Source organism: Podarcis liolepis (assembly GCF_965112155.1).
Source record: "Podarcis liolepis genome assembly, chromosome: 6".
Lineage (NCBI taxonomy): Eukaryota > Metazoa > Chordata > Lepidosauria > Squamata > Lacertidae > Podarcis > Podarcis liolepis.
The window spans coordinates 36,988,498-37,007,570 of NC_139559.1; the positions used below are offsets into that span (position 1 = coordinate 36,988,498).

At 41.4% G+C, this 19,073-nt stretch overlaps 1 long non-coding RNA gene across 1 annotated transcript in view; it reads right to left on the minus strand.

The window, feature by feature from the left end:
• The window catches only part of LOC310709465, a 42,556-nt gene that overhangs the window by 16,128 nt on the left and 7,355 nt on the right, over positions 1-19,073 (minus strand). The window contains exons 2-3 of the long non-coding RNA XR_014527540.1: positions 11,677-11,798; positions 7,141-7,222 (exon numbers count right to left, since the gene is read on the minus strand). This is a non-coding gene — a long non-coding RNA (uncharacterized lncRNA). The remainder of the gene's footprint in view (positions 1-7,140; positions 7,223-11,676; positions 11,799-19,073) is intronic.

The window sequence follows — 19,073 nt, forward strand, 5'->3', positions numbered from 1 at the left end:
TCCTGTGCTGAAACAACAAAGTTGGCTAGTGGGGGGGGGAGGGGGGTCAGTTGCTGTGGTTTCTTGATGCAACTCTTCTAGTTGCTCCTGTTGACGCAGATTGGAACACATAGTGCAGGAGGTCAGAGAAGGATAACTGTGAATGCATGTATGTTTTCACACTGAACACAAACTTGCTAGCATCTTCAAAGGGATGGAGCCAGAGTCTCTTTCATATAGTCATATGTTTGCCAAGAGTGAGAGAGAAAGAGAGCTGTTATTATCCTTTTGCTTTTAGAGAAAATTAAAGCATCTTTTATGCTTGTTTCATAAAATGATAGGTCATTTCAATTCTTTGGGAAGAGGATGAAAGGTCTGATGGAGAGAAGATGAGAAGATGCTCGTTCTCAGATCAGCTGTAGCGTTAAACAATGAATGTGGGGGGGGTCGTTTAATTTCACTGCACACAGGTGGTGTAGTGACAATAAAGGTTTATTATTATTTTTTATTATTATTATTAAAAATGTGGAAAGCATGCATAACTGAAGGCAAAGACAGGCAGAAGGGTGATCTGAGTCCCAGTTATGAGGAGTGTCAGACCAAGACATTTTGTCATCTTGTGAGAAAAAAAGGTTCCCCACCTCTGATCTATGGGATTGTCCCCAGTGCATCACTAAAAAGGAAGAATTGCTTCACTAAAAAAAAGACAAAAAAATACACAGTTTTCCATAAAATTTACGTACACAGATTTTATATAGATGCAAATTTGGAAATAACTACTATAATTCAAGAAGAAACACAATACATCTTACACAGTGGGAAGGCTGTAATTCAGGGATCCTTTTTGCTTGCCCTGTTAGCTGTCCAGACCCTAACTCTTGACAGGCAATTTTAGGGCCCCTGTTCTGTGTTCTTGGACAAGATAGCCCTTCTAATAGCTTTTTGACCAAAGTATTATGATGTGGGATGCATGGCCACTGTCTTTTTTCTTATGCATGAACTGCTTAAGCAGCATTTTATGATATATAGTAGTCATAACAGGAAGGAGAGCAGCAAGAAGAAGCTGTCATGAGGATTGTTCAGGAAACACTGGATAAATTATAAGATCTGGGAAAAATCATTATGTAAAACGTAATAAATACCAACTGCAGGGCTCTGTACAATTGATCTTCCATGTTCTGTCCGCAAAGCATCATTCTACAAAGTTTAGTACACCATTGTTTGAGAGGTCTTGACAGTCATTGGTGTTGAGATTTTGTCCATGACAAGCATTCATTGCTGGTGCTATCCTTACTTGTGTGTGTCTCTGTGTGTTCCAGGGGGAGGAAAAGTTGCAGAAAGAATCAATCAAAGTTCCCCCTTGCAACTAGTTTTACTGTGACGGTTTACAGTGCCCATATTTCACCTAATCAATACTGCACTGATTACTGCAGCCACCTACAATAAACAAGTTTCATTAAGATACAGCGACGTGTTTTGAGCCGTATTATCAGCTTTACCTCCTGCCGTGTAATTTCCCTACTTCATAAAGCAACCAAACATAATGGCCTTTTCACACACTAGGGATAATGTGGGGTACTGTGTTAAATTCCAATGCGTCACTCAACCCTTATTGTCTATTTATTATTGTCTATGACATTAGGTTTCATAGACAAGGCAGCCTATTGCATCAGATGCATGAGCTGGCCATTGAAGCTATTGGGTAAATATATGGATTCCATGTGTGCTTCAAAATTGTTTTCCTGGATCTGCTTCCTAAATATATTTTACTTTAGTGCCCCCAAGAGACTGAGACATTTACCCTCCTGTGACTGTAAGATGACAGCATCTGTATGGTGATGTTTTCTCTCTCCAGTGTGTGCCTCCTTTTTCAGAAACTCTGGCAAAGCATCAAGATGGCAACACTGGAATCCCAAGTATGGACACATACTATGGCACAGTGTACACTTGGTACGTGATTGCTCATAGGCTGCTTTTGCATGACTTTCTTCTGCTACTATATTGTAAGACTCGGCTGCTAGATCTAGGCACCTTGGCATGGAAAGGGTGCTATCAAATCACTTCTGCCTGCCTACTTGGGTTGCTGATTACACATCAGTAAACTTTTTTTCCCTGCCACTTATCACAGCTGTACTCCTCTGTGGGCAGAGCTGATATTCGCATTTCAAAGAAAGGTTAAGACTACAGCAGGCTAAATATAACACAGCTTGTTCTCGCCTTGTTTTTTTAATATATAAAAAAATAAACGAAAGGTGATTATTTTTTAACCAGATCACTAGGGATTGACACCAGCTGCTTCCTAGATTTGCCACTGAAAGTATTTGGATTAAAGTGTATGAGAAAAGTACCAATGGAATAAAGGTCAGATTTGAGAGGGAAATAGTGATGGTACATTCCTAATAAGCCTAAGAATCACAAATCATATTCAGAAGAGACTGCAGATAGTAGAATAATATTTGTCTGTTTGTTCTCTGTAGCTCTCTTAACCTCAACCCACCCCACTTTACGAACTTGAAAGTGGAAATCAGCAAGATTGCTTGAACTGGCAGGTGGGGGTGAGGATATGCTTTGCTAAATGGAAGAACTATCTGCATATTTGCATGCTTCATTATAGAACTTTTTAAAAAATGCATTAAAAATCCACATATCTTCTTTGGCCACTTCTAAAACAAAATGCCCTCGGTTGTTTCATGAAAGCCCTATATCTGCACTGTAAGTGTTCATTGGGGAAGAGATTTCCCTTTCCGAAAGCAATTCTGGCCAAATGGTGTGAAAACAATGTTTTTTTTAAATTCCAACTTGCAATTGTGTTCCTCACTGAGCAAGTTGCTGCAGATTTTTGTTCCTCTACTTATAACCATTATTTTGTGCCTCTGCTGTATATCATAACATGAATAAAAACAAGAAGCTGTACACAAGGGGGGGGGGGAGAGAGATGCATTTCATAGACCTGAGAGCAGAATCAGAGAGAGTGGCAGAAGCCTGTTACCATCGCTGTGAAAATATGAAGGCAAACAATAATGCCTGGATAGCTCAGTTGGTTAGAGTGTGGTGCTGATAACACCAAGGATACAGTTTCGATCCCTGTATGGGACAGCTGCAGATTCCATCATGGCAGGGTGTTGGACTAGATTATCCTCAGGGTCCCTTCCAACTCTACAATTCTATGATTCTAAGAGCCAGCTCAAATGTCTGGGGTCTGTAATGGTGAATGTAGATGGGAAGGTGTGGTGTAGAGTAACAGTTCTAGTACAACACACTGTTCCATAAAAGGGTCTCTTTTTCACCCCTGAGTTCTAGAGTTAGCAATTTGTTCTGTCATGTCTAGGAGGCCACAAGAACTTTGGGAATAAGGAGATGAGTGACTTCTTCGCTTTCATTGGTGACTTCCAGTCCTGAATAAGTGCTCTGATCTCTGTGCTTTAAAGTGAGCAGGTTTCTGTTTTTTAGCAGAGTCTTTTAACATTCTGCAGTGATGCAATAATACTGTCAGAACAAGGATATATGTTTGAGCGATTGGCCACTAAAAAACCCCAGAAAGGCACTGGAATGAAATTATTGTATTCTTAATTTTCTGTGCAGTCCTTTTTCTACTGGGAGATGAATCGTTATTGTCCAGTAAAGGGATGGTGTCATATTTAAAGACCTGTGATGCTTCTAATCATTGCCCACAAAGCACATTCAAACAGGGTTATTAGAACCATTGTGTTTTAAATTCTAATCTGTGCATACAACTAACTCTCCTTCTTCTACAAACACAAATCTTGCCTAGAAGAGAAGCAAATATTCATAGGTGTCAAAGAGTCTTGTCTGATTTGAGGAGCTTTGCAAACAAGGCGCATCAAACAAAAGCAGCTGGGTGAATAAGGCAAAATTACAAAACACCACCAAATGAATGAAGCATACTGAAACCTTACAGTTGCCAATTTCAAGGTCTTGTGAGCCTCAAATCTTTTCCCTTTAGCAATCACATCAGACATTGTCAATCCATCCAGTTTAGTGGCCCCAGACTGATTTCTAGATGTTAAAACTGAAATTTTGCTTTGCAGAATGAGCAGGAGGATCCTAAGACAGCAGGGCTGTCTTCTTCTTCTTTCTTTGGCGATCACTCCTAGCCGAATAAGATTGTCTTCCATAGACACGGTTTTAACAATGAGTCCGTAAGTGACTGTGGAGGCCAAGTCTGGATCCACACGTCCTTCCACAGTGGGGACATTGGTTTCCGGGTGGGAGTTGATCACGGTGTGGATTTGCCAAGTGTGCCTTCCTCTTAGCACGTTTCTCCCTTGCGTCCTGAGTTTGAGTGTCTTCAAAGCCCATGACATCTTTGGTAAAGGCTGTTCTCCAACTGGAGCACTCGCAGGCCAGTGTTTCCCAGTTGTCAGTGTTTATACTACATTTTTTTATATTTGCCTTGAGACAGTCTTTAAACCTCTTTTGTTGACCACCAGCATTACACTTTCCATTTTTGAGTTCAGAATAGAGTAGTTGCTTTGGAAGACGATCATTAGGCATCCGCACAACATGACCAGTCCAACGAAGTTGATATTGAAGAATCATTGCTTCAACTGGTGATCTTTGCTTCTTCCAGTACACTAATATTAGTTCGCTACATGTTGCGGTACACACTAAAATCATGTGTATACTGCTTCCCAAACCAGCAATAACCACCCTGGAGGTAGAATAAATGGGAGTACATACCTAGCCCAGGTTGAACATATACTAGAAAAATATATCATTGAATTGCAATGAATGATATGAATGGGAAAGAATGAAATTGCTCCTCATGTACAAATTCAAATACCTGCAGGTGTGGACTGATTCAGATGGGGGGAAATTGGATTAACAGCTAAATCATGATCAAAGGTGGACATGCCTTTAGCATTGCTGCATGGGATTTTCCACACACATAACTGAGTCAAGATGCATCCATGCATGTGCTTTTCCCTCTCAACTTTCAATTTCTAGATGGCAGGGGTAAGAGGATAAAACTTGAAATCCATTTCTCTCCCCTCCCCAACACTAAGATAAAATAGGGACAGCAATTTACTAGAAAGAAAACATAATTGTGCTCCATGCTTGAGCGCCATCAAAAGGGACCATTGGAGTGAATACTTTGCAGCATAATTGTGTGTCATTGTCATCCTGCCTCCCCTCCCCAGCCCCCAGTATATGCTTAACTAAAATAACTAGCTCCATGTTTTTCAGTCATGTGGGCAGATACAAGATGTGGCCACTTTTTCCTGCCTGATACCCATAGACCACTCTACTGCACATGGATTTAGGAAAAATAACTTTCATGGCCCAACACCTCACATTTTAGGATTTAAGCACTTTCAGCGTCTTTTTCCATTTGCTACGCTGCTATCACTGCTTGAAATTTGGGGCACATTCATTCATTCCTCGAAGGTCACACTGCACCAACTTGACCTCTGCATTGATTTCTTTGAAGAATGCATTATGAATCTAAGGAATTAATAAGAAGTTCAAAATTCAACTCTAAATTAATTAAGGAAAACTTTTGAGCTGAACTGATAGAAAGCAATTCCGTGTCTCAGCTCCATGAAATTGTTTCTGGTATATTTCCAAACTGGGTTAAAGATCAACTTGGGGAGGAAAAAATTATTCTGTTTACTCTAAACAGTCATTTAATTAACCTTTACTTCTCCTAGGAATTGAAATCTAAAGGGCAGTTTCAAGAAGTCAGTTTACTGTGCAGTGGCTAAATCAAAGACACCTCCCCCACAAGGTGAAATCTTAATTTCATTGATGTCAGTGATGTATTAAATAGGGACTGCTTTATCCACAGAAATAACAATAGGCTCAATGTAAGAAATCTGATGAAAGAACATTCCACATTGAAGAGCCACTTCTGTAAAATACTTCCACTGACAATAACCCAACTTTAGCCTTTCTGTCAACCTATTCACAGGCTGCCTGCTGTATGCCAGGGTCAGTGAACGTTATTCAATAAACTGACCACATACTCATGTAGCTGTGACTTAACTCTCCAAAGGAATGTGGCTTGCAAGTATTGCTTTGAATTTATAGGCTTTTTAATGACACATTGTATGCATCAATTAATTGGTTCTAAAGCATTTAAGTGCAATATGCCTGGGTAGAGTCAGACAGACATACAGAGCTATTGTAACCAAGTCAGACAATGTGTATGAATTCTGTCAGTTCCCCAGGTTCTCAACCAGAAGCCTATTCCAGTTCTCATAACAATGATCTTTTTAAATGGAGAAGGCAAGATTTGAACCTGGGACTTTCTACCTCTCTGTTACCATAGATCCTTCACATGTGATACTGTACTTTGGGCTTCTGCCATTTAATAAAATTTTCCTTTCAAAATTTTCTTTTCTAGAAGCTTCCCTCATTTTTAAAATTTTTTAAAAAAGGAACTCTAGAAGAATATGGACTTGATGTACCTAAGACTAGGGCAGCGGGGACGAGATGATTACAAAATTCTCCTGATCTGAGTTTCTCCCTGGATATAGGGATTCTGAATTACCTGCTCATTTTGCTGAACACTACCAACATGCTAACAATCTACCATTCTTCCATGTGTGTGTGTGTGTGTGTGTGTGTGTGTGTGTGTTTGATCAGACTTCAAATTGCAACAATTTTCAGTTGATATTGAAAATTGTGCCCTCTTTTGTTCTCTTTTTTTAAGTGATATGGTTGCTCTGTTCTGGTGATATCTATGTGGTCTCCCTACCTTTATTTGTTACCAATGTACATGGCTAGGAGAAGCGCAGAGAAAATAAACACCATGGTGCATCTCCCAGCAGCATAGTCAGACACCTTCATCTTCCCCAGCTGCAACAAAACATGTCTCTTCAGTATTGGTCTCTACAGCCACAGTTTGACTTCACCCCCAAATGCACACTTCTCCATTGTCTCCCAAAGCAGACAGATGCCAACCAACACAAACTCATACATATGCTGATTAATGCACCATGCAAAAAGAAATATTGATGTGATTGCACACTAACACCATGCATTCTCATTGCAGTGCAATTTAATCTAAGTTTTTCAGTGTGTTAATTGATGCATATATGCAAATGCCTACATCAGTAACCAGTAGAAGGGGTGGGGAGACATGAGCTGAAAACTGTGGCAAACTGTGTGCGCGTCTGTTCCAAAAATTAAACTTACAAAATCTCAGGAGTCAGAAGAAAGGGCAAGACAGAGCCAACCCACAGAACAATAAAATTGGAATGGAGAACATCCACATATCCTAAAAATCAGAAAAAGAGAAATCTGATTAGAAGTGAAGTATAAGTGGAATGTGCATTATTTCAGTGCTTAGCAGTTAATAGTGATCAAATTAGCATCCTTCATGCAAAGCACTATAAACTATTTCTTGGCATAGAAAATTCCAGCATAGGAAGGGTTATCATGTTTCTTATTTTATGCAGTTGGTAATGGAAATGCAGCAAAAATATACTTGGGGAAAACTGATTTGCAATAGAGATGGGGCTAAGTGCCGTTTGTGATGTAAATAAACAAGCTTTGTAAACATTTTCTTTCAACACTCCCCATATTTGCTTTCATATTGGAAAGTAGCTTTAATTTTCAGCATTATATGCATTCATTTTGCCTCATAATTAATAATACACATTCCTTACTTTTCCCTAAGAGAAGTCTGTTCCAAGGATGGCTAATCAAGCGAAACACTCCCCATATATGGCTTGCATATGATGAATCCTAAACAGCCTAGGGCTGTTTAATGGACCACATTATCCCATACGAAACTGTTGTCATCTGAGATGCTCACCAGATGCCCTTCTTCACATATCCCCAACTTATGCGAACAGGCTGGTACATGCTGATAGCTGATGGCTTTTTCTCTGGTAACATCCACATTGTGGAGCTCTGTCACCTAAAGATGATGCTGATGATTAAATTTATTACCAACCCATCATCCTAAGGTTCCACAGTAGATTGCATCAATTTAATATGCAACCATAAAAGCAGTTTACAACGAATTGCAACCACAAAGATGGGGTGGGTTCTAAACACATATCATGTGTCAAAGTGGTGCATCTTTAGCATACAGTGGTGCCCCGCAAGACGAATGCCTCGCAAGACGAAAAACTCGCTAGACGAAAGGGTTTTTCGGTTTTGTGTTGCTTCGCTAGACGAATTTCCCTATGGGCTTGCTTCGCAAGACGAAAAGGTCTTGCGCTTTTTTCTTAAAGCCGCTTGAAGAGGCGCAGTTGCGACGCACCGTGCTTCGCAAGACGAAAAACATTGCAAGACGAAAAGACTCGCGGAACGAATTATTTTCATCTTGCGAGGCACCACTGTATGCCAAAAACTGTCTAGTGAATTTGCCAGGCTTCTGAAAGGAAAGAGTTCCACAATTTAGAGACTGTCACAGGGAATGCTTTTTTTTAGTCTACCATGTCCCCAAGCTTCTGGAATGGTAATGGAACTACCAGGAGGACCCATCTGCTGGTCTTAGCAACTGATAGAGTCTGTAGAGAAAATTGTCATCTTTCAGGTATTTAAAGCACCTTCAATTGGACTCAGAAATAAAATGGCAGCCAGTTCTAAAACTCCAAAACTGCAGCTCTTTTAGAACGGGGTTTTATGAGTTCTACAGATGGAACCCAAGTCAGTAATCTTGCTCCTGCCTTTTGGACCAACTGAACTTTCTGCATTGCCTTCAAGGGCAGCCCTACATAAAGTGCATTGCAATAATCCAATCTGGAGTTTGCCAGAGCATGAAGCACAGTGGCCAGGCCATTTCTTCCCTAAAGGGGTAGTAGCTGGAGAACCAGTCGGACCTGGAAAAAGGTAACCCTAGTCACTGAGACCACTTGAGCCTCAGTGACAGTGCTGAATTTAGGAGTACCCCAAGCCACAGATCTGCTCCTTCCAGGGGAGTGCAACTTCATCCAGTGTAGGGTGTCTTCCCATCTCCCAGATGTGAGAACTTGGGGCACATAACACCTCTGTCTTTCCAGGATTCAGCCTCAGTTTATTGGCCCATATCCAGCCCAGCCCAGCCTCCAAGCACCAGTCTAACACCTCAACCACCTCTCCTGTTTCAAATTAAACAGAGAGATTGAGGGGAATATCATTTGCATATTGATGCCATTGTTGCTGTTGTTGTTATATATTTATTTACATCTCACCTTTTCCCCTAACAGGGCTTCCAGGCATCTTACAATTAAAATAAGACCAGCTAAAAACATTGGGGGGGGGGAATAGTCATCCACAATTTTCTCTTATACTCATTGCATCTAAGATAGTTTTGATGAGTTTCATATGCCAGATCTGCTTTTTAAAAATCTTTACAATGTTAATGGCTTTTGGGGTTGTTTGGCATTTTACGGCATTTGGATTATTTGTAAACTGTCCTGAGGGTATAAAAAGATAGGTAGTTGTGGGATGTAATTCACTGGGAGCAGTCAAATACAACATTCCTTGTTTTGCTAGAGTGGATATGCAAGGGAATGTTTGGTCCAGCCAGTTGAAACTTCCTGTTCCTCCTGGCGTGGAGCATCCTTCCTTACATGTAACTAGTGGGTGGGCATGACCTTTCCAGACCTGGTAAAAGGACAATGAATGCTGCCACTCTCTCTCTTCCATCTTCTTTTCATCCTGCGAACTTCCTGGAACAAACTGCTGGCTGCCAGTCAAGCAGTTCCCCCAGGTCATCTCTCTTATGGGATAAACCTGTTAGTATAAGTTTGTAACTTTAAGCCTAAAACCTGCTGTAATCTTTCTTTTTATTGCTTATGAATAAAACTGTGGTGTCTTTATTCTTTTAGGAGGGATTCAAGGGGTCTTACCAGGAAAATATTAGAACACATTTCAATCTGGACAAGCCAGATTGAATTGCGTATTGTCTTAAGAAACTCACACGAGTTTGCAGCTAGTTTTCTGCTGTGTAAAGGGGAATACACTCTGCTAAGTAAAGAAACTCGCTAACACAAGTTAGGAAGGATATTAATAAACAATATATCCTCTCCTGCCACCCTGAACATTCCCACAGTAGTTATGTAGGCAATCATTTCTTTCAGTGTGAATAAATAAAGAGGTTGGGGCAGAGGAAGAAAGGTGGAGAAAATGGACATATCTTTATTCACAGATCCTTTTGAGATTATCTTTTCACTTTAGATCCCAATGAGCCTGAATGAGGCCAAGGACATGTCATTGTCATTCAGAATGTATTAAACTGTAGCATACTCCCACTCTGTTCTGTTGCCTTGCAGAAACAAAGGTCCACATGATAGTTGACCTGTGTGCATTATGTGAGATGCGCCATCACAGCAGAGGAAAACATTGCTTTGCCATTGAAGTTGCCAAATGCCTGTTACAGAAATGTCCTAGTTAGCCTCTCAAATATTCCTTTATAAAGATCCACTCTGTCCTAGCCTGAAAGCTCAGGTTTACTTGTGGCTTCCCCCACACCATGGATCTCCTATGGTCCTGCATTCCAGCTTCCTTGGATGCAGAGCATCCACGTGTGGCCCACTTGATAGTTGTTTTCATGCAACTACGCAGCACTCCTGCATTGTGAAGCTCTTCAGATGTCAGACCCTGCTACAGCACGTGAGATGCAGCACATAAGAAGGTAACTTATAGCAAATCAGACTATTGTCTTCTCAGACTGGCAACAGCTCATGCTTTATTCTAATGTGCAACGAAACACATTTTATACAGTGTCAAAAACTGTGCAGGGTGAAACTGCACAGTGGGACTAATTACCTGGTTAGTCAAAGGCACCGACTGAGTCATACTGAACTCTGCTGAAACAGTATATGTTAAGTAAGGCCAATACCTAGTAGTGGAAAGCAAACAAAGAAAAGCAGAGTACATGGCTGTGTCATAGTGCCTCCTCTCCCATGATACTTAGCAAGTTACCTTTCTTTTGAGAAGTTGAAATATCACCATCTGGGACTGATGTGAGCAGTTTTGCTTGCAAGCCTGAGAAAATTCCCTCCAGCTCTCTTACTGTATGCTGGTGCCAAGGAACCTATGGCCCAGTCCATGGTGGAAGCTATGCTCTGCATCCATGGACTGTGGAAACAGTGCTTTGCCTCCATGGTCACTGGCAATATCCTTCTGAGTATCAGTTGATGGAAACTGCAGATAACAACAACAACAACAACAACAACAACAACAACAACAACAACACGTCCTCTCCCATTTGGCTGGGTCTCCCCAGCCACCCTGGGCAGCTTCCAACTAAAGATTAAAAATACATTAAAACATCAGTCATTAAAAACATCCCTAAACAGGGCTGTCTTCAGATGTCTTCTAAATGTCAAATAGTTGTTTATTTCTTTGACATCTGATGGGAGGGCGTTCCACGTGGTGGGCGCCACTACCGAGAAGGACCTCTGCCTGGTTCCCTGTAATTTAGCTTCTTCAAGTGAGGGAACCACCAGAAGGTCCTTGGAGCTGGACCTCAGTGTCCAGGCTGAATGATGGGGGTGGAGACACTCCTTCAGGTATACAAGGCAGATGAGGAGAGTGTTCTTGGGCTCAAGTCCTGCTTGCTGTTTTCCCAGAGGCATCTTGTTTGCCATTGTGAGAACAGGATGCTGGACTAAATGGACCATTGACTTGATCCATCAGGCTCTTCTTATGTTCTTATCTCAGTCCAACATACTAACGGAACACATACACACACAGAGAGAGAGAGAGAGAGAGAGGAGGAGGAGGAGCACCTACTTTTTCTTCAAGCTTTCCAGTGGCTTTTGATATAGCTGTTCCCATAGAATAAGACTCTGCAGCACCCCAAATTCCAAGGTGCAGTCTTCCATGTGATATCCTTGCCCAGACATTTCATGGCACTGTGAAGAGAAGAAGGAAAGGATCGTCACATGCAAAAACTGCATTATTGCTTTCTGAAGAAATGAAAGGCTGAACAATTCTGCTTGGAAAGTCCAGCAGCCTATGACACTAGCTGAAGTGGTTGGTGGCTGGCCTAGGAAGCTGAATGCATGTTGTCAGTCTATCTGCTGAACACTTAAAGGTGTTTGGATGCTGAAGGGCCCTATCAAAGAGCATGCATGAGAGAGGGGGAAAGAAACATAAAATCATAGAGTTGTAGACTTGGAAAAGACCGATGTGGGGCTTTTCCCATGACCGTGAGGTTAAGAGTCTCATGCTCTACCAACTGAACTATCTCAGCTCTTAGAGAGAGAGAAAAAACCTCTCCTTTTCTCCAACACTTAGTATTTTACCACCACCTTGCTGACGTCTGACTAGTAGCAGGAAACAGCTGACAACCACAGCATCAATTAGCCCATTTGTGTCTTGTTAGGAATGTTATGCATGTTTATTGGCATTTAACTAGACAATTCATTGGTATAAAGACTGTGGGAGGCAAAGCTGTACAAGCCCATTGTGTGACTTGCTGAAAAATTAATTTGAGTTCTGTCTTCTGCCTTCCTCTTTTTTTAAGCATCCAAAATTGTACAGAAATAGTCCTTTATGGAAATGCCAGTGCTCTGTCACAATCTGAATATGGGTTAAGATGTTTGGTAGAGGGAGCTGCCCTAGGGCCAAAGGCTGGGTTTCGCTTTCATGTCAGCTTCTCACAGTTGGCCTCGATCAAGTGTATGTGTTTTTTTATCATAGCAAATGCTTAAAAGAACAATAATGTGTTGTGACATGAACGTTATTGCTAACAAGCAAGTACAGAAGCAGCTGGTGGCAAAGGAATCGATGGTGTTTGAACATTAAACAACCCTCATTCAGCACTTAATGTCACTGCAGCTCTCTGAAGGAGAACACAATATTGTCAGGATTATGGGAAATCATTCAGTGTACCCTCTGCAGCTTCCCATCTTGCCCTTGGGTCTTGTGTGTGTGTGTTTCTTTTTTTAAGGTCAGCAGAGTAGTGTTCATCCATAGTTCAATTTTATCTAATGTTTCAACGGGAAACTACTTGTGTATTTTCTTATTTGTCCACATTATCAACAGTATATTCTCACCTCTGAATTATATAGCTTTTCAGCAGCATGGTGATAAAATGTTTCAAACAAAACACCACTTTTTCTATTATCATTATTAAGTCAAGGAGCAGCTGCCTGAAAGGTCTGCTCAGTTATGAAGCTTACTTGGCCTTGGGTAGTTTACTGTTTTTTCAGGTGAAAAAGATCATTTTGTAAGGAAGCACAATCAAATTTGAAGCACAATCAAATTTGCACTGAAAGGTGGGAGGCAAATACATGTGATGGTAAATAAATACACCATAAGTCAAATGTTACTCATATGTGAAGGGGCTATGAGACTGCACTGCTGGATGTGCCCCTCGCATTGTGTGCAACAACTGGCACCAGCCATGAAGTCCATGTATTGAGCATGAACATCTGCAAGGAAGTCTACATGTCTAGAACTTTGCACACATCAGCTTCTACACATTCTGGAATCCTGCTCAATCACATATGAAAGCCTGTTCGTGTAGAGCTTTATGTATGTAGGCTTCCCTGATACAGAATCCCATGTCCAACACAGGAATGTCAGGGCTATACAGCAGGCATAAGTGAGGATGCAATCAGAGCTGCAGCCCCTTCAATGCAAGGAACCTGCTTCATGTGAATAACATGTGAATATGTATCATCATCAAATGCTATGGGGTATTTCATTGGCTGAGTTGACCTACTTCGTTTATTTCTTCTTCAGCTCTCTGATGGAGAACACTATACTGTCAGGATCTAGACATCAACATGTCACATGCATCTCGTCATCAGTGTTTTGTTTGCTAAATGCCATGTGACTAAGTGTATAGACTGCCACTCCCAGGATCTCATTTGTGGAAGGCACTAAGGGAAACATGCACCAAACAACACAGGCATAAAACAGTTTCCAACCTAACATTGCAGGATTATCAGTTTTGGTTTTTAAAATATTTCCAATCAGTTTCATTTTTAAACATAGGAATGTGCACCAGATTTGGCCCAAGCCCAAGCTGAATTGGGCCAATTTGGGGAGATCACAGCTTGAGCGTAGTTGGGTTGAGGCAACCCTGGATCACACTGGGTTGGGATGCTTCAAGGAATGCACTGGGGAAGCAGACCCCAGCAGGATTGGAGGACTAAACTCTTTCTGCTTTCAGTTAGTGGTGTGTGTGTGTGTGTGTGTGTGTGTGTGTGTGTGTGTAGGACAGGCATAGGCAAACTCGGCCCTCCAGATGTTTTGGGACTACATCTCCCATCATCCCTGACCACTGGTCCTGTTAGCTAGGAATGATGGGAGTTGTAGTCCCAAAACATCTGGAGGGCCAAGTTTGCCTATGCCTGGTGTAGGAGATGCAGCATCTCCTCCCTCCTCCTCTCAACCATACACTTAATTGGGGGTTGAGGGAAACTAATTAAACATTAGCTCCACCCATGAATTGTTCTGGGACCAGATCTGGGTCTGGTGGTCCTTGACTTGGCCCATGGTAGGGGGGCTGTGGCACAACCCTAAAGATACGCACCTCTTCATTTTGATAAGAAAATTAATACACCAGCAAGTTCCTACACAGTGGCTAGAATTACAATATATATTCTGAACCATATTACAATATACATGCCCCATATAACACTGTACACATTCTATGCCACTGTCCACTTTAAATCTTTTCAAGGTAGCTAGCAGGTAAGTAAGACAATGCCAATATATTACAACTATCAATCAATTCCTAACAGCAACAGAACAACAGAACATAAATAAAACATCAATAAATATTAGTTCACTGTAGCTGATTTTATGATGTGTGCTGCATCCCTGTTATAAACTGTGTAGAAAGTATGATATTATGCTGTATATAAATTATTAAAATAAAGGAATGGATAAATGAATTGTTTGGTTTCAAGCTTGTTCCAGGTCAATGTTCCAGGAACTGCATTAACCAGATTCTAGTCTGGTCAGAGGACTCATAAAGATAGTGGCATCAATATCTCTTTTCTGTCAATTGAGAGGCTTAAAGGAGAATATCTCCAATCCTGGAATCTTGTAGCTAATGCCAAACTTATCCAAAAATACTAAGCTAATTCCCTTTCAAGTTATCTGTCACTGCTTCTGCCCTAAGTACATTTTAGTTAATGTAATGTAATTAAACCCTTCTTTGTATATCAAAGGTCTCTAGCGAGTCATACATTTCAAATTCAAGGTTAGGCTTTAATGACTCATACACAAAAGAGTCAGCCCTGTTAGCACTGAGAGGGGAGGTGGAAATAATGAACTCAATAGATCAAATGGTTCACAAAGGTAAGACTATGCAGGAATCTGGGTTGCAAGGTATGCTTGTAAGTCACTGTTTCTCAAAGGCTTTGGACATATGCCTCCCTTTTGAAGTTTTTTTTACCTTCTGCCTTCCCACATCCCAACACTAATAAGTTGCTTCAGTTGGTAGAGCCTGGTTGGGGGTTAGGAACATAGATACATAGGAAGCTGCCTTCTACCATTGGTCCATCTAGTGACATGGGCTGTCAGCAGCTCTGCAGTTGGTCCCTGCAGACTCCTGGTATGACTGGGAGAGAGCCAGGAGACAGCAAGGGCCAAGTGCAGGTGCCCTTTCATTTCTTAGGTTCAACTGTACCAAACAACCTGCTAATGTATACTCAGCCATGATCTTACTGGGTCAGCCACAGTTTCTCCATCTAACTTATCTCACTGGGCCAAATCTCATTACAGAGCTAATAATGTAATGTGGGCATATGCCACTGAGTGCCCACTTACCAGAAGCCCTCACCTGCACCTGCCAAGTGGGGGAGTGGCTAAAGAGCAGGACCTGCACCTACTGGCCACAGGCCCGCCACTTGGCCATGCCATGGTTTTAGCTCTTCACAGGGTCAATTGGCTACAGCAACTAGTTTCTCAGGATTCAGGTCCATTGAGGACCTGAAAGGGAAGCTCTCTCTCTCTCTCTCTCTCTCTCCTGGACCATAAATAGGAGGCCTAGCCTGATTCCTAGCAGTGCCTTCACTATCTTCTTTCTTTGTTGAGGCACAAGGGACTTCAGTGTGCAGGAGAAATCAAAGTTTGGTTGCATATGCTACCTATCACTCATGCAGCCAATGGATTCAACCCAGGAAATTCAGAAGGTAGTATAGTGGGATAAGGGAACCAGAGGTTGTTGGACTACAACTCTCATCATCACTGACCCATATCTTGCTGGCTGGGACTAATGGGAGTTGGAGTCCCAGAACATCTGCAGGGCTACAGTTTGACCACTCCTAATTATAGCTATTATGTACTTAATGGAATGATTCTATGATTCTATTACAACACTTGGTGCATTCTAATACATATACAGTGGTGCCTCGCAAGACAAAATCAATTCGTTCCGCGAGTTTTGTCGTCTTGCGATTTTTTTCGTCTTGCGAAGCACGGTGTCGGAAAAGTTTTGGAAAAGCTTCAAAAATCACCAAAGTCTTCAAAAACCTCAAAAAAGGCTACCACACTGCGTGCTATGAGTTGCTCCTCGAAGTCAAGTCGCAACTTTATTAACGGTGTTAAGAAAAAGGAAACAAACTTGCAAGACGTTTCCGTCTTGCGAAGCAAGCCCATAGGGAAAATCGTCTTGCGAAGCAGCTCAAAAAACAAAAAACCCTTTCGTTTTGCGAGTTTTCCGTCTTGCGAGGCATTCGTCTTGTGAGGTGCCACTGTACTTGACTTGAAAGAGCAAAATAATCTTTTTAAAAAATGTCTAGTAAACAATTCCAATGATCCTGATTTATTTCTTATGAGGCAGGAGAGACCCATAATGACAATTTATTATGTCAGTTTCTTCAGCCTGACATATAATCCAATAATTTAAAGAGGCATCACATACCTTTCACTGGTGTACCTTCCCTTTTCACCATTTTAATTTCATTTGAATTTGTAGACAACTGTGAGATTCCATCTTACCCGATAGCTTGGTGATCAAAGTACTGTAACTGAGAGAACACTTTGCTTGGTTCATCGCATCATGAATGCTCAAAGTTGCTGGCTCCCAGGAGTAATATTTGTAAAAGAAACAGATTCTAAAAGCAGCCAGCTATTTAGAAGGATGCATAAAGTCTTCCTTTACCATGACAATGAAGAGGCTGCTTTAGAGTGTGCACACATCTCATCAATATTTAACGGCTTCAGTATAAAGTTATTGCATCTAATTCTTCCTACCGCCAATATAACCACCACTCCAACCCGTACCTCACAAATACATTTGCTCTTGTTTTACTTAGAATTGTACTTAGGAAATGGAAATATTTGGATCCTGGTGTCCCAGATAATCCTTATTTATTATTATTATTATTATTATTATTATTATTATTATTATTAAGAAGCTCAAACCCACTTTTTCAAAAATAGCTTCTCTAAATATTCTCTTTAATCTCAGGTATATTGGTAAATCTCATCCAGGTATGGGGAACCTCATGCTTCTAAGTTTGTAATTTCACATGGAAGAAATACAAGCATGCTTGGCCAACCAGCATGCTCTCTTAAAGTGTGTGTACCTACTCACTTTCTCATATATAATTAGGAAGGTTAAGATATTCATGTCTGAAATGTTAGGATGCTGGTAGTGTGGGGGATAGCCAATTAAAACGTAATCCCCAGTGAGTTTTTCCGGTATTTCCAGGCACAGCCTTTCAGTTCTCTTCATCTAGGAAAAGAAAAAAAATGAGGAACCAATGGGGCATGGCAGTTCTTGTTCCTTCCCCAGACACATCAGGATGGAAAATGGCACAAGCAGAGGGCACCAGAAGGTATTGCCAGGGTCTAATGAAAAATGGCTATAGTAGCCTGAATCATAATGTGACTTCTAAGCCATTGCTCTAGGAAGCAAATGACAGAAAGCAGCTGCCGCCCATATGAATGGATTGCTCAGAAGCATTGCTCAGAAGCTGAACCATTGGGAACATAGGATGCTTCTAGACACTGAATCAGATCTGTGGTCTGTGTAGCTCACTCTTGTCCACACTGACTGGCAGAAGCTCTCCAGGATTTCAGATAGAGAATCTTTCCCAGTCCTCCCTGGAGATGCTAGGGATAGAACCGGAGACCTTCTGTATGTAAAGCACAGGCTCTGCCACTGAGCTTCAGTCTTTCTGCATCATGCATTTTACCATTTTTATGCTAAATTTAAGTGGTAGACAGCCATGTGGCCCAGCATGAACTGTGGCTTGGCCCTGATGTAATACTGCTTCTTTAACACAGCAAGACTCAAACTTGGTTCATGCCCCTGCAGGCAAATGCAAATGGAAGTTCAAATAGCCATGGTCAAAAATATATCTATATGACCAAAGTCTAATCTGAGAACTGTAACCTGAACAGGCTGAGTCGCAATGCCTTGAAGAATGGGCTGGGGAAGCTGTCAAGGCATCCTGAAGGAATAAGCTGTCTTATCACAAGGAGAAAATATACAGCCAGGATGTATTTCTCAGCTCCTTGATCAAGGACTGCTTTCTGTCAGTTTCAGGGCTACTGCTGTAACAGCGATAAAATATATACATTAGACAGACAGACAAGCCTACCACTTATTTGAAGTCCATGTTCTGGCATGCCTCAGGCTTAGCACTACTTGCTTATTGGAAGGGAAAAGATAGATAGGTGTTATCAGATTTATAGGGCAACAGATATAAATACCGTAGACTTTCGGTTTATATTTACTTTTGAGGAATAGCCACGTTGGTTAGAGGGAGATTAGAAATATGGTTAGACAGCAACAAAGTGTTGAAGGGCTTCCAGGGACATGCCATTTGAACAGCCTTGTTTGATTTCTCAGCTGCAACATGGCACCTTAATGACACACTGCGTGAATGTAATGTCAGATGAAAATGTCATTTTAGTTCTGGGATCTTCAGGTTGCTTTGAAAGCCCCACCCCAAGAAGCTCTGAGGAAGGGCTGGAGAAATCTCAGCTTGATTAATCCTATTCCCAGAATGTCTTCTTGTGCATTTCCCCCCTCCCGTCTCTAGTTTGCTCTTATTTTTCTCGCTGTTGCCCTAGCATATAAATTAATGTAGGATCATAGAATTATAGAGATGGTAGGGACCCCCAAGGGCCATCAAGTGCAACCCACTGCAGTGCAGGAATCACTGCTAAAGAATCCCTCACAGATGGACATCCAACCTCTGTTTAGAAACCTC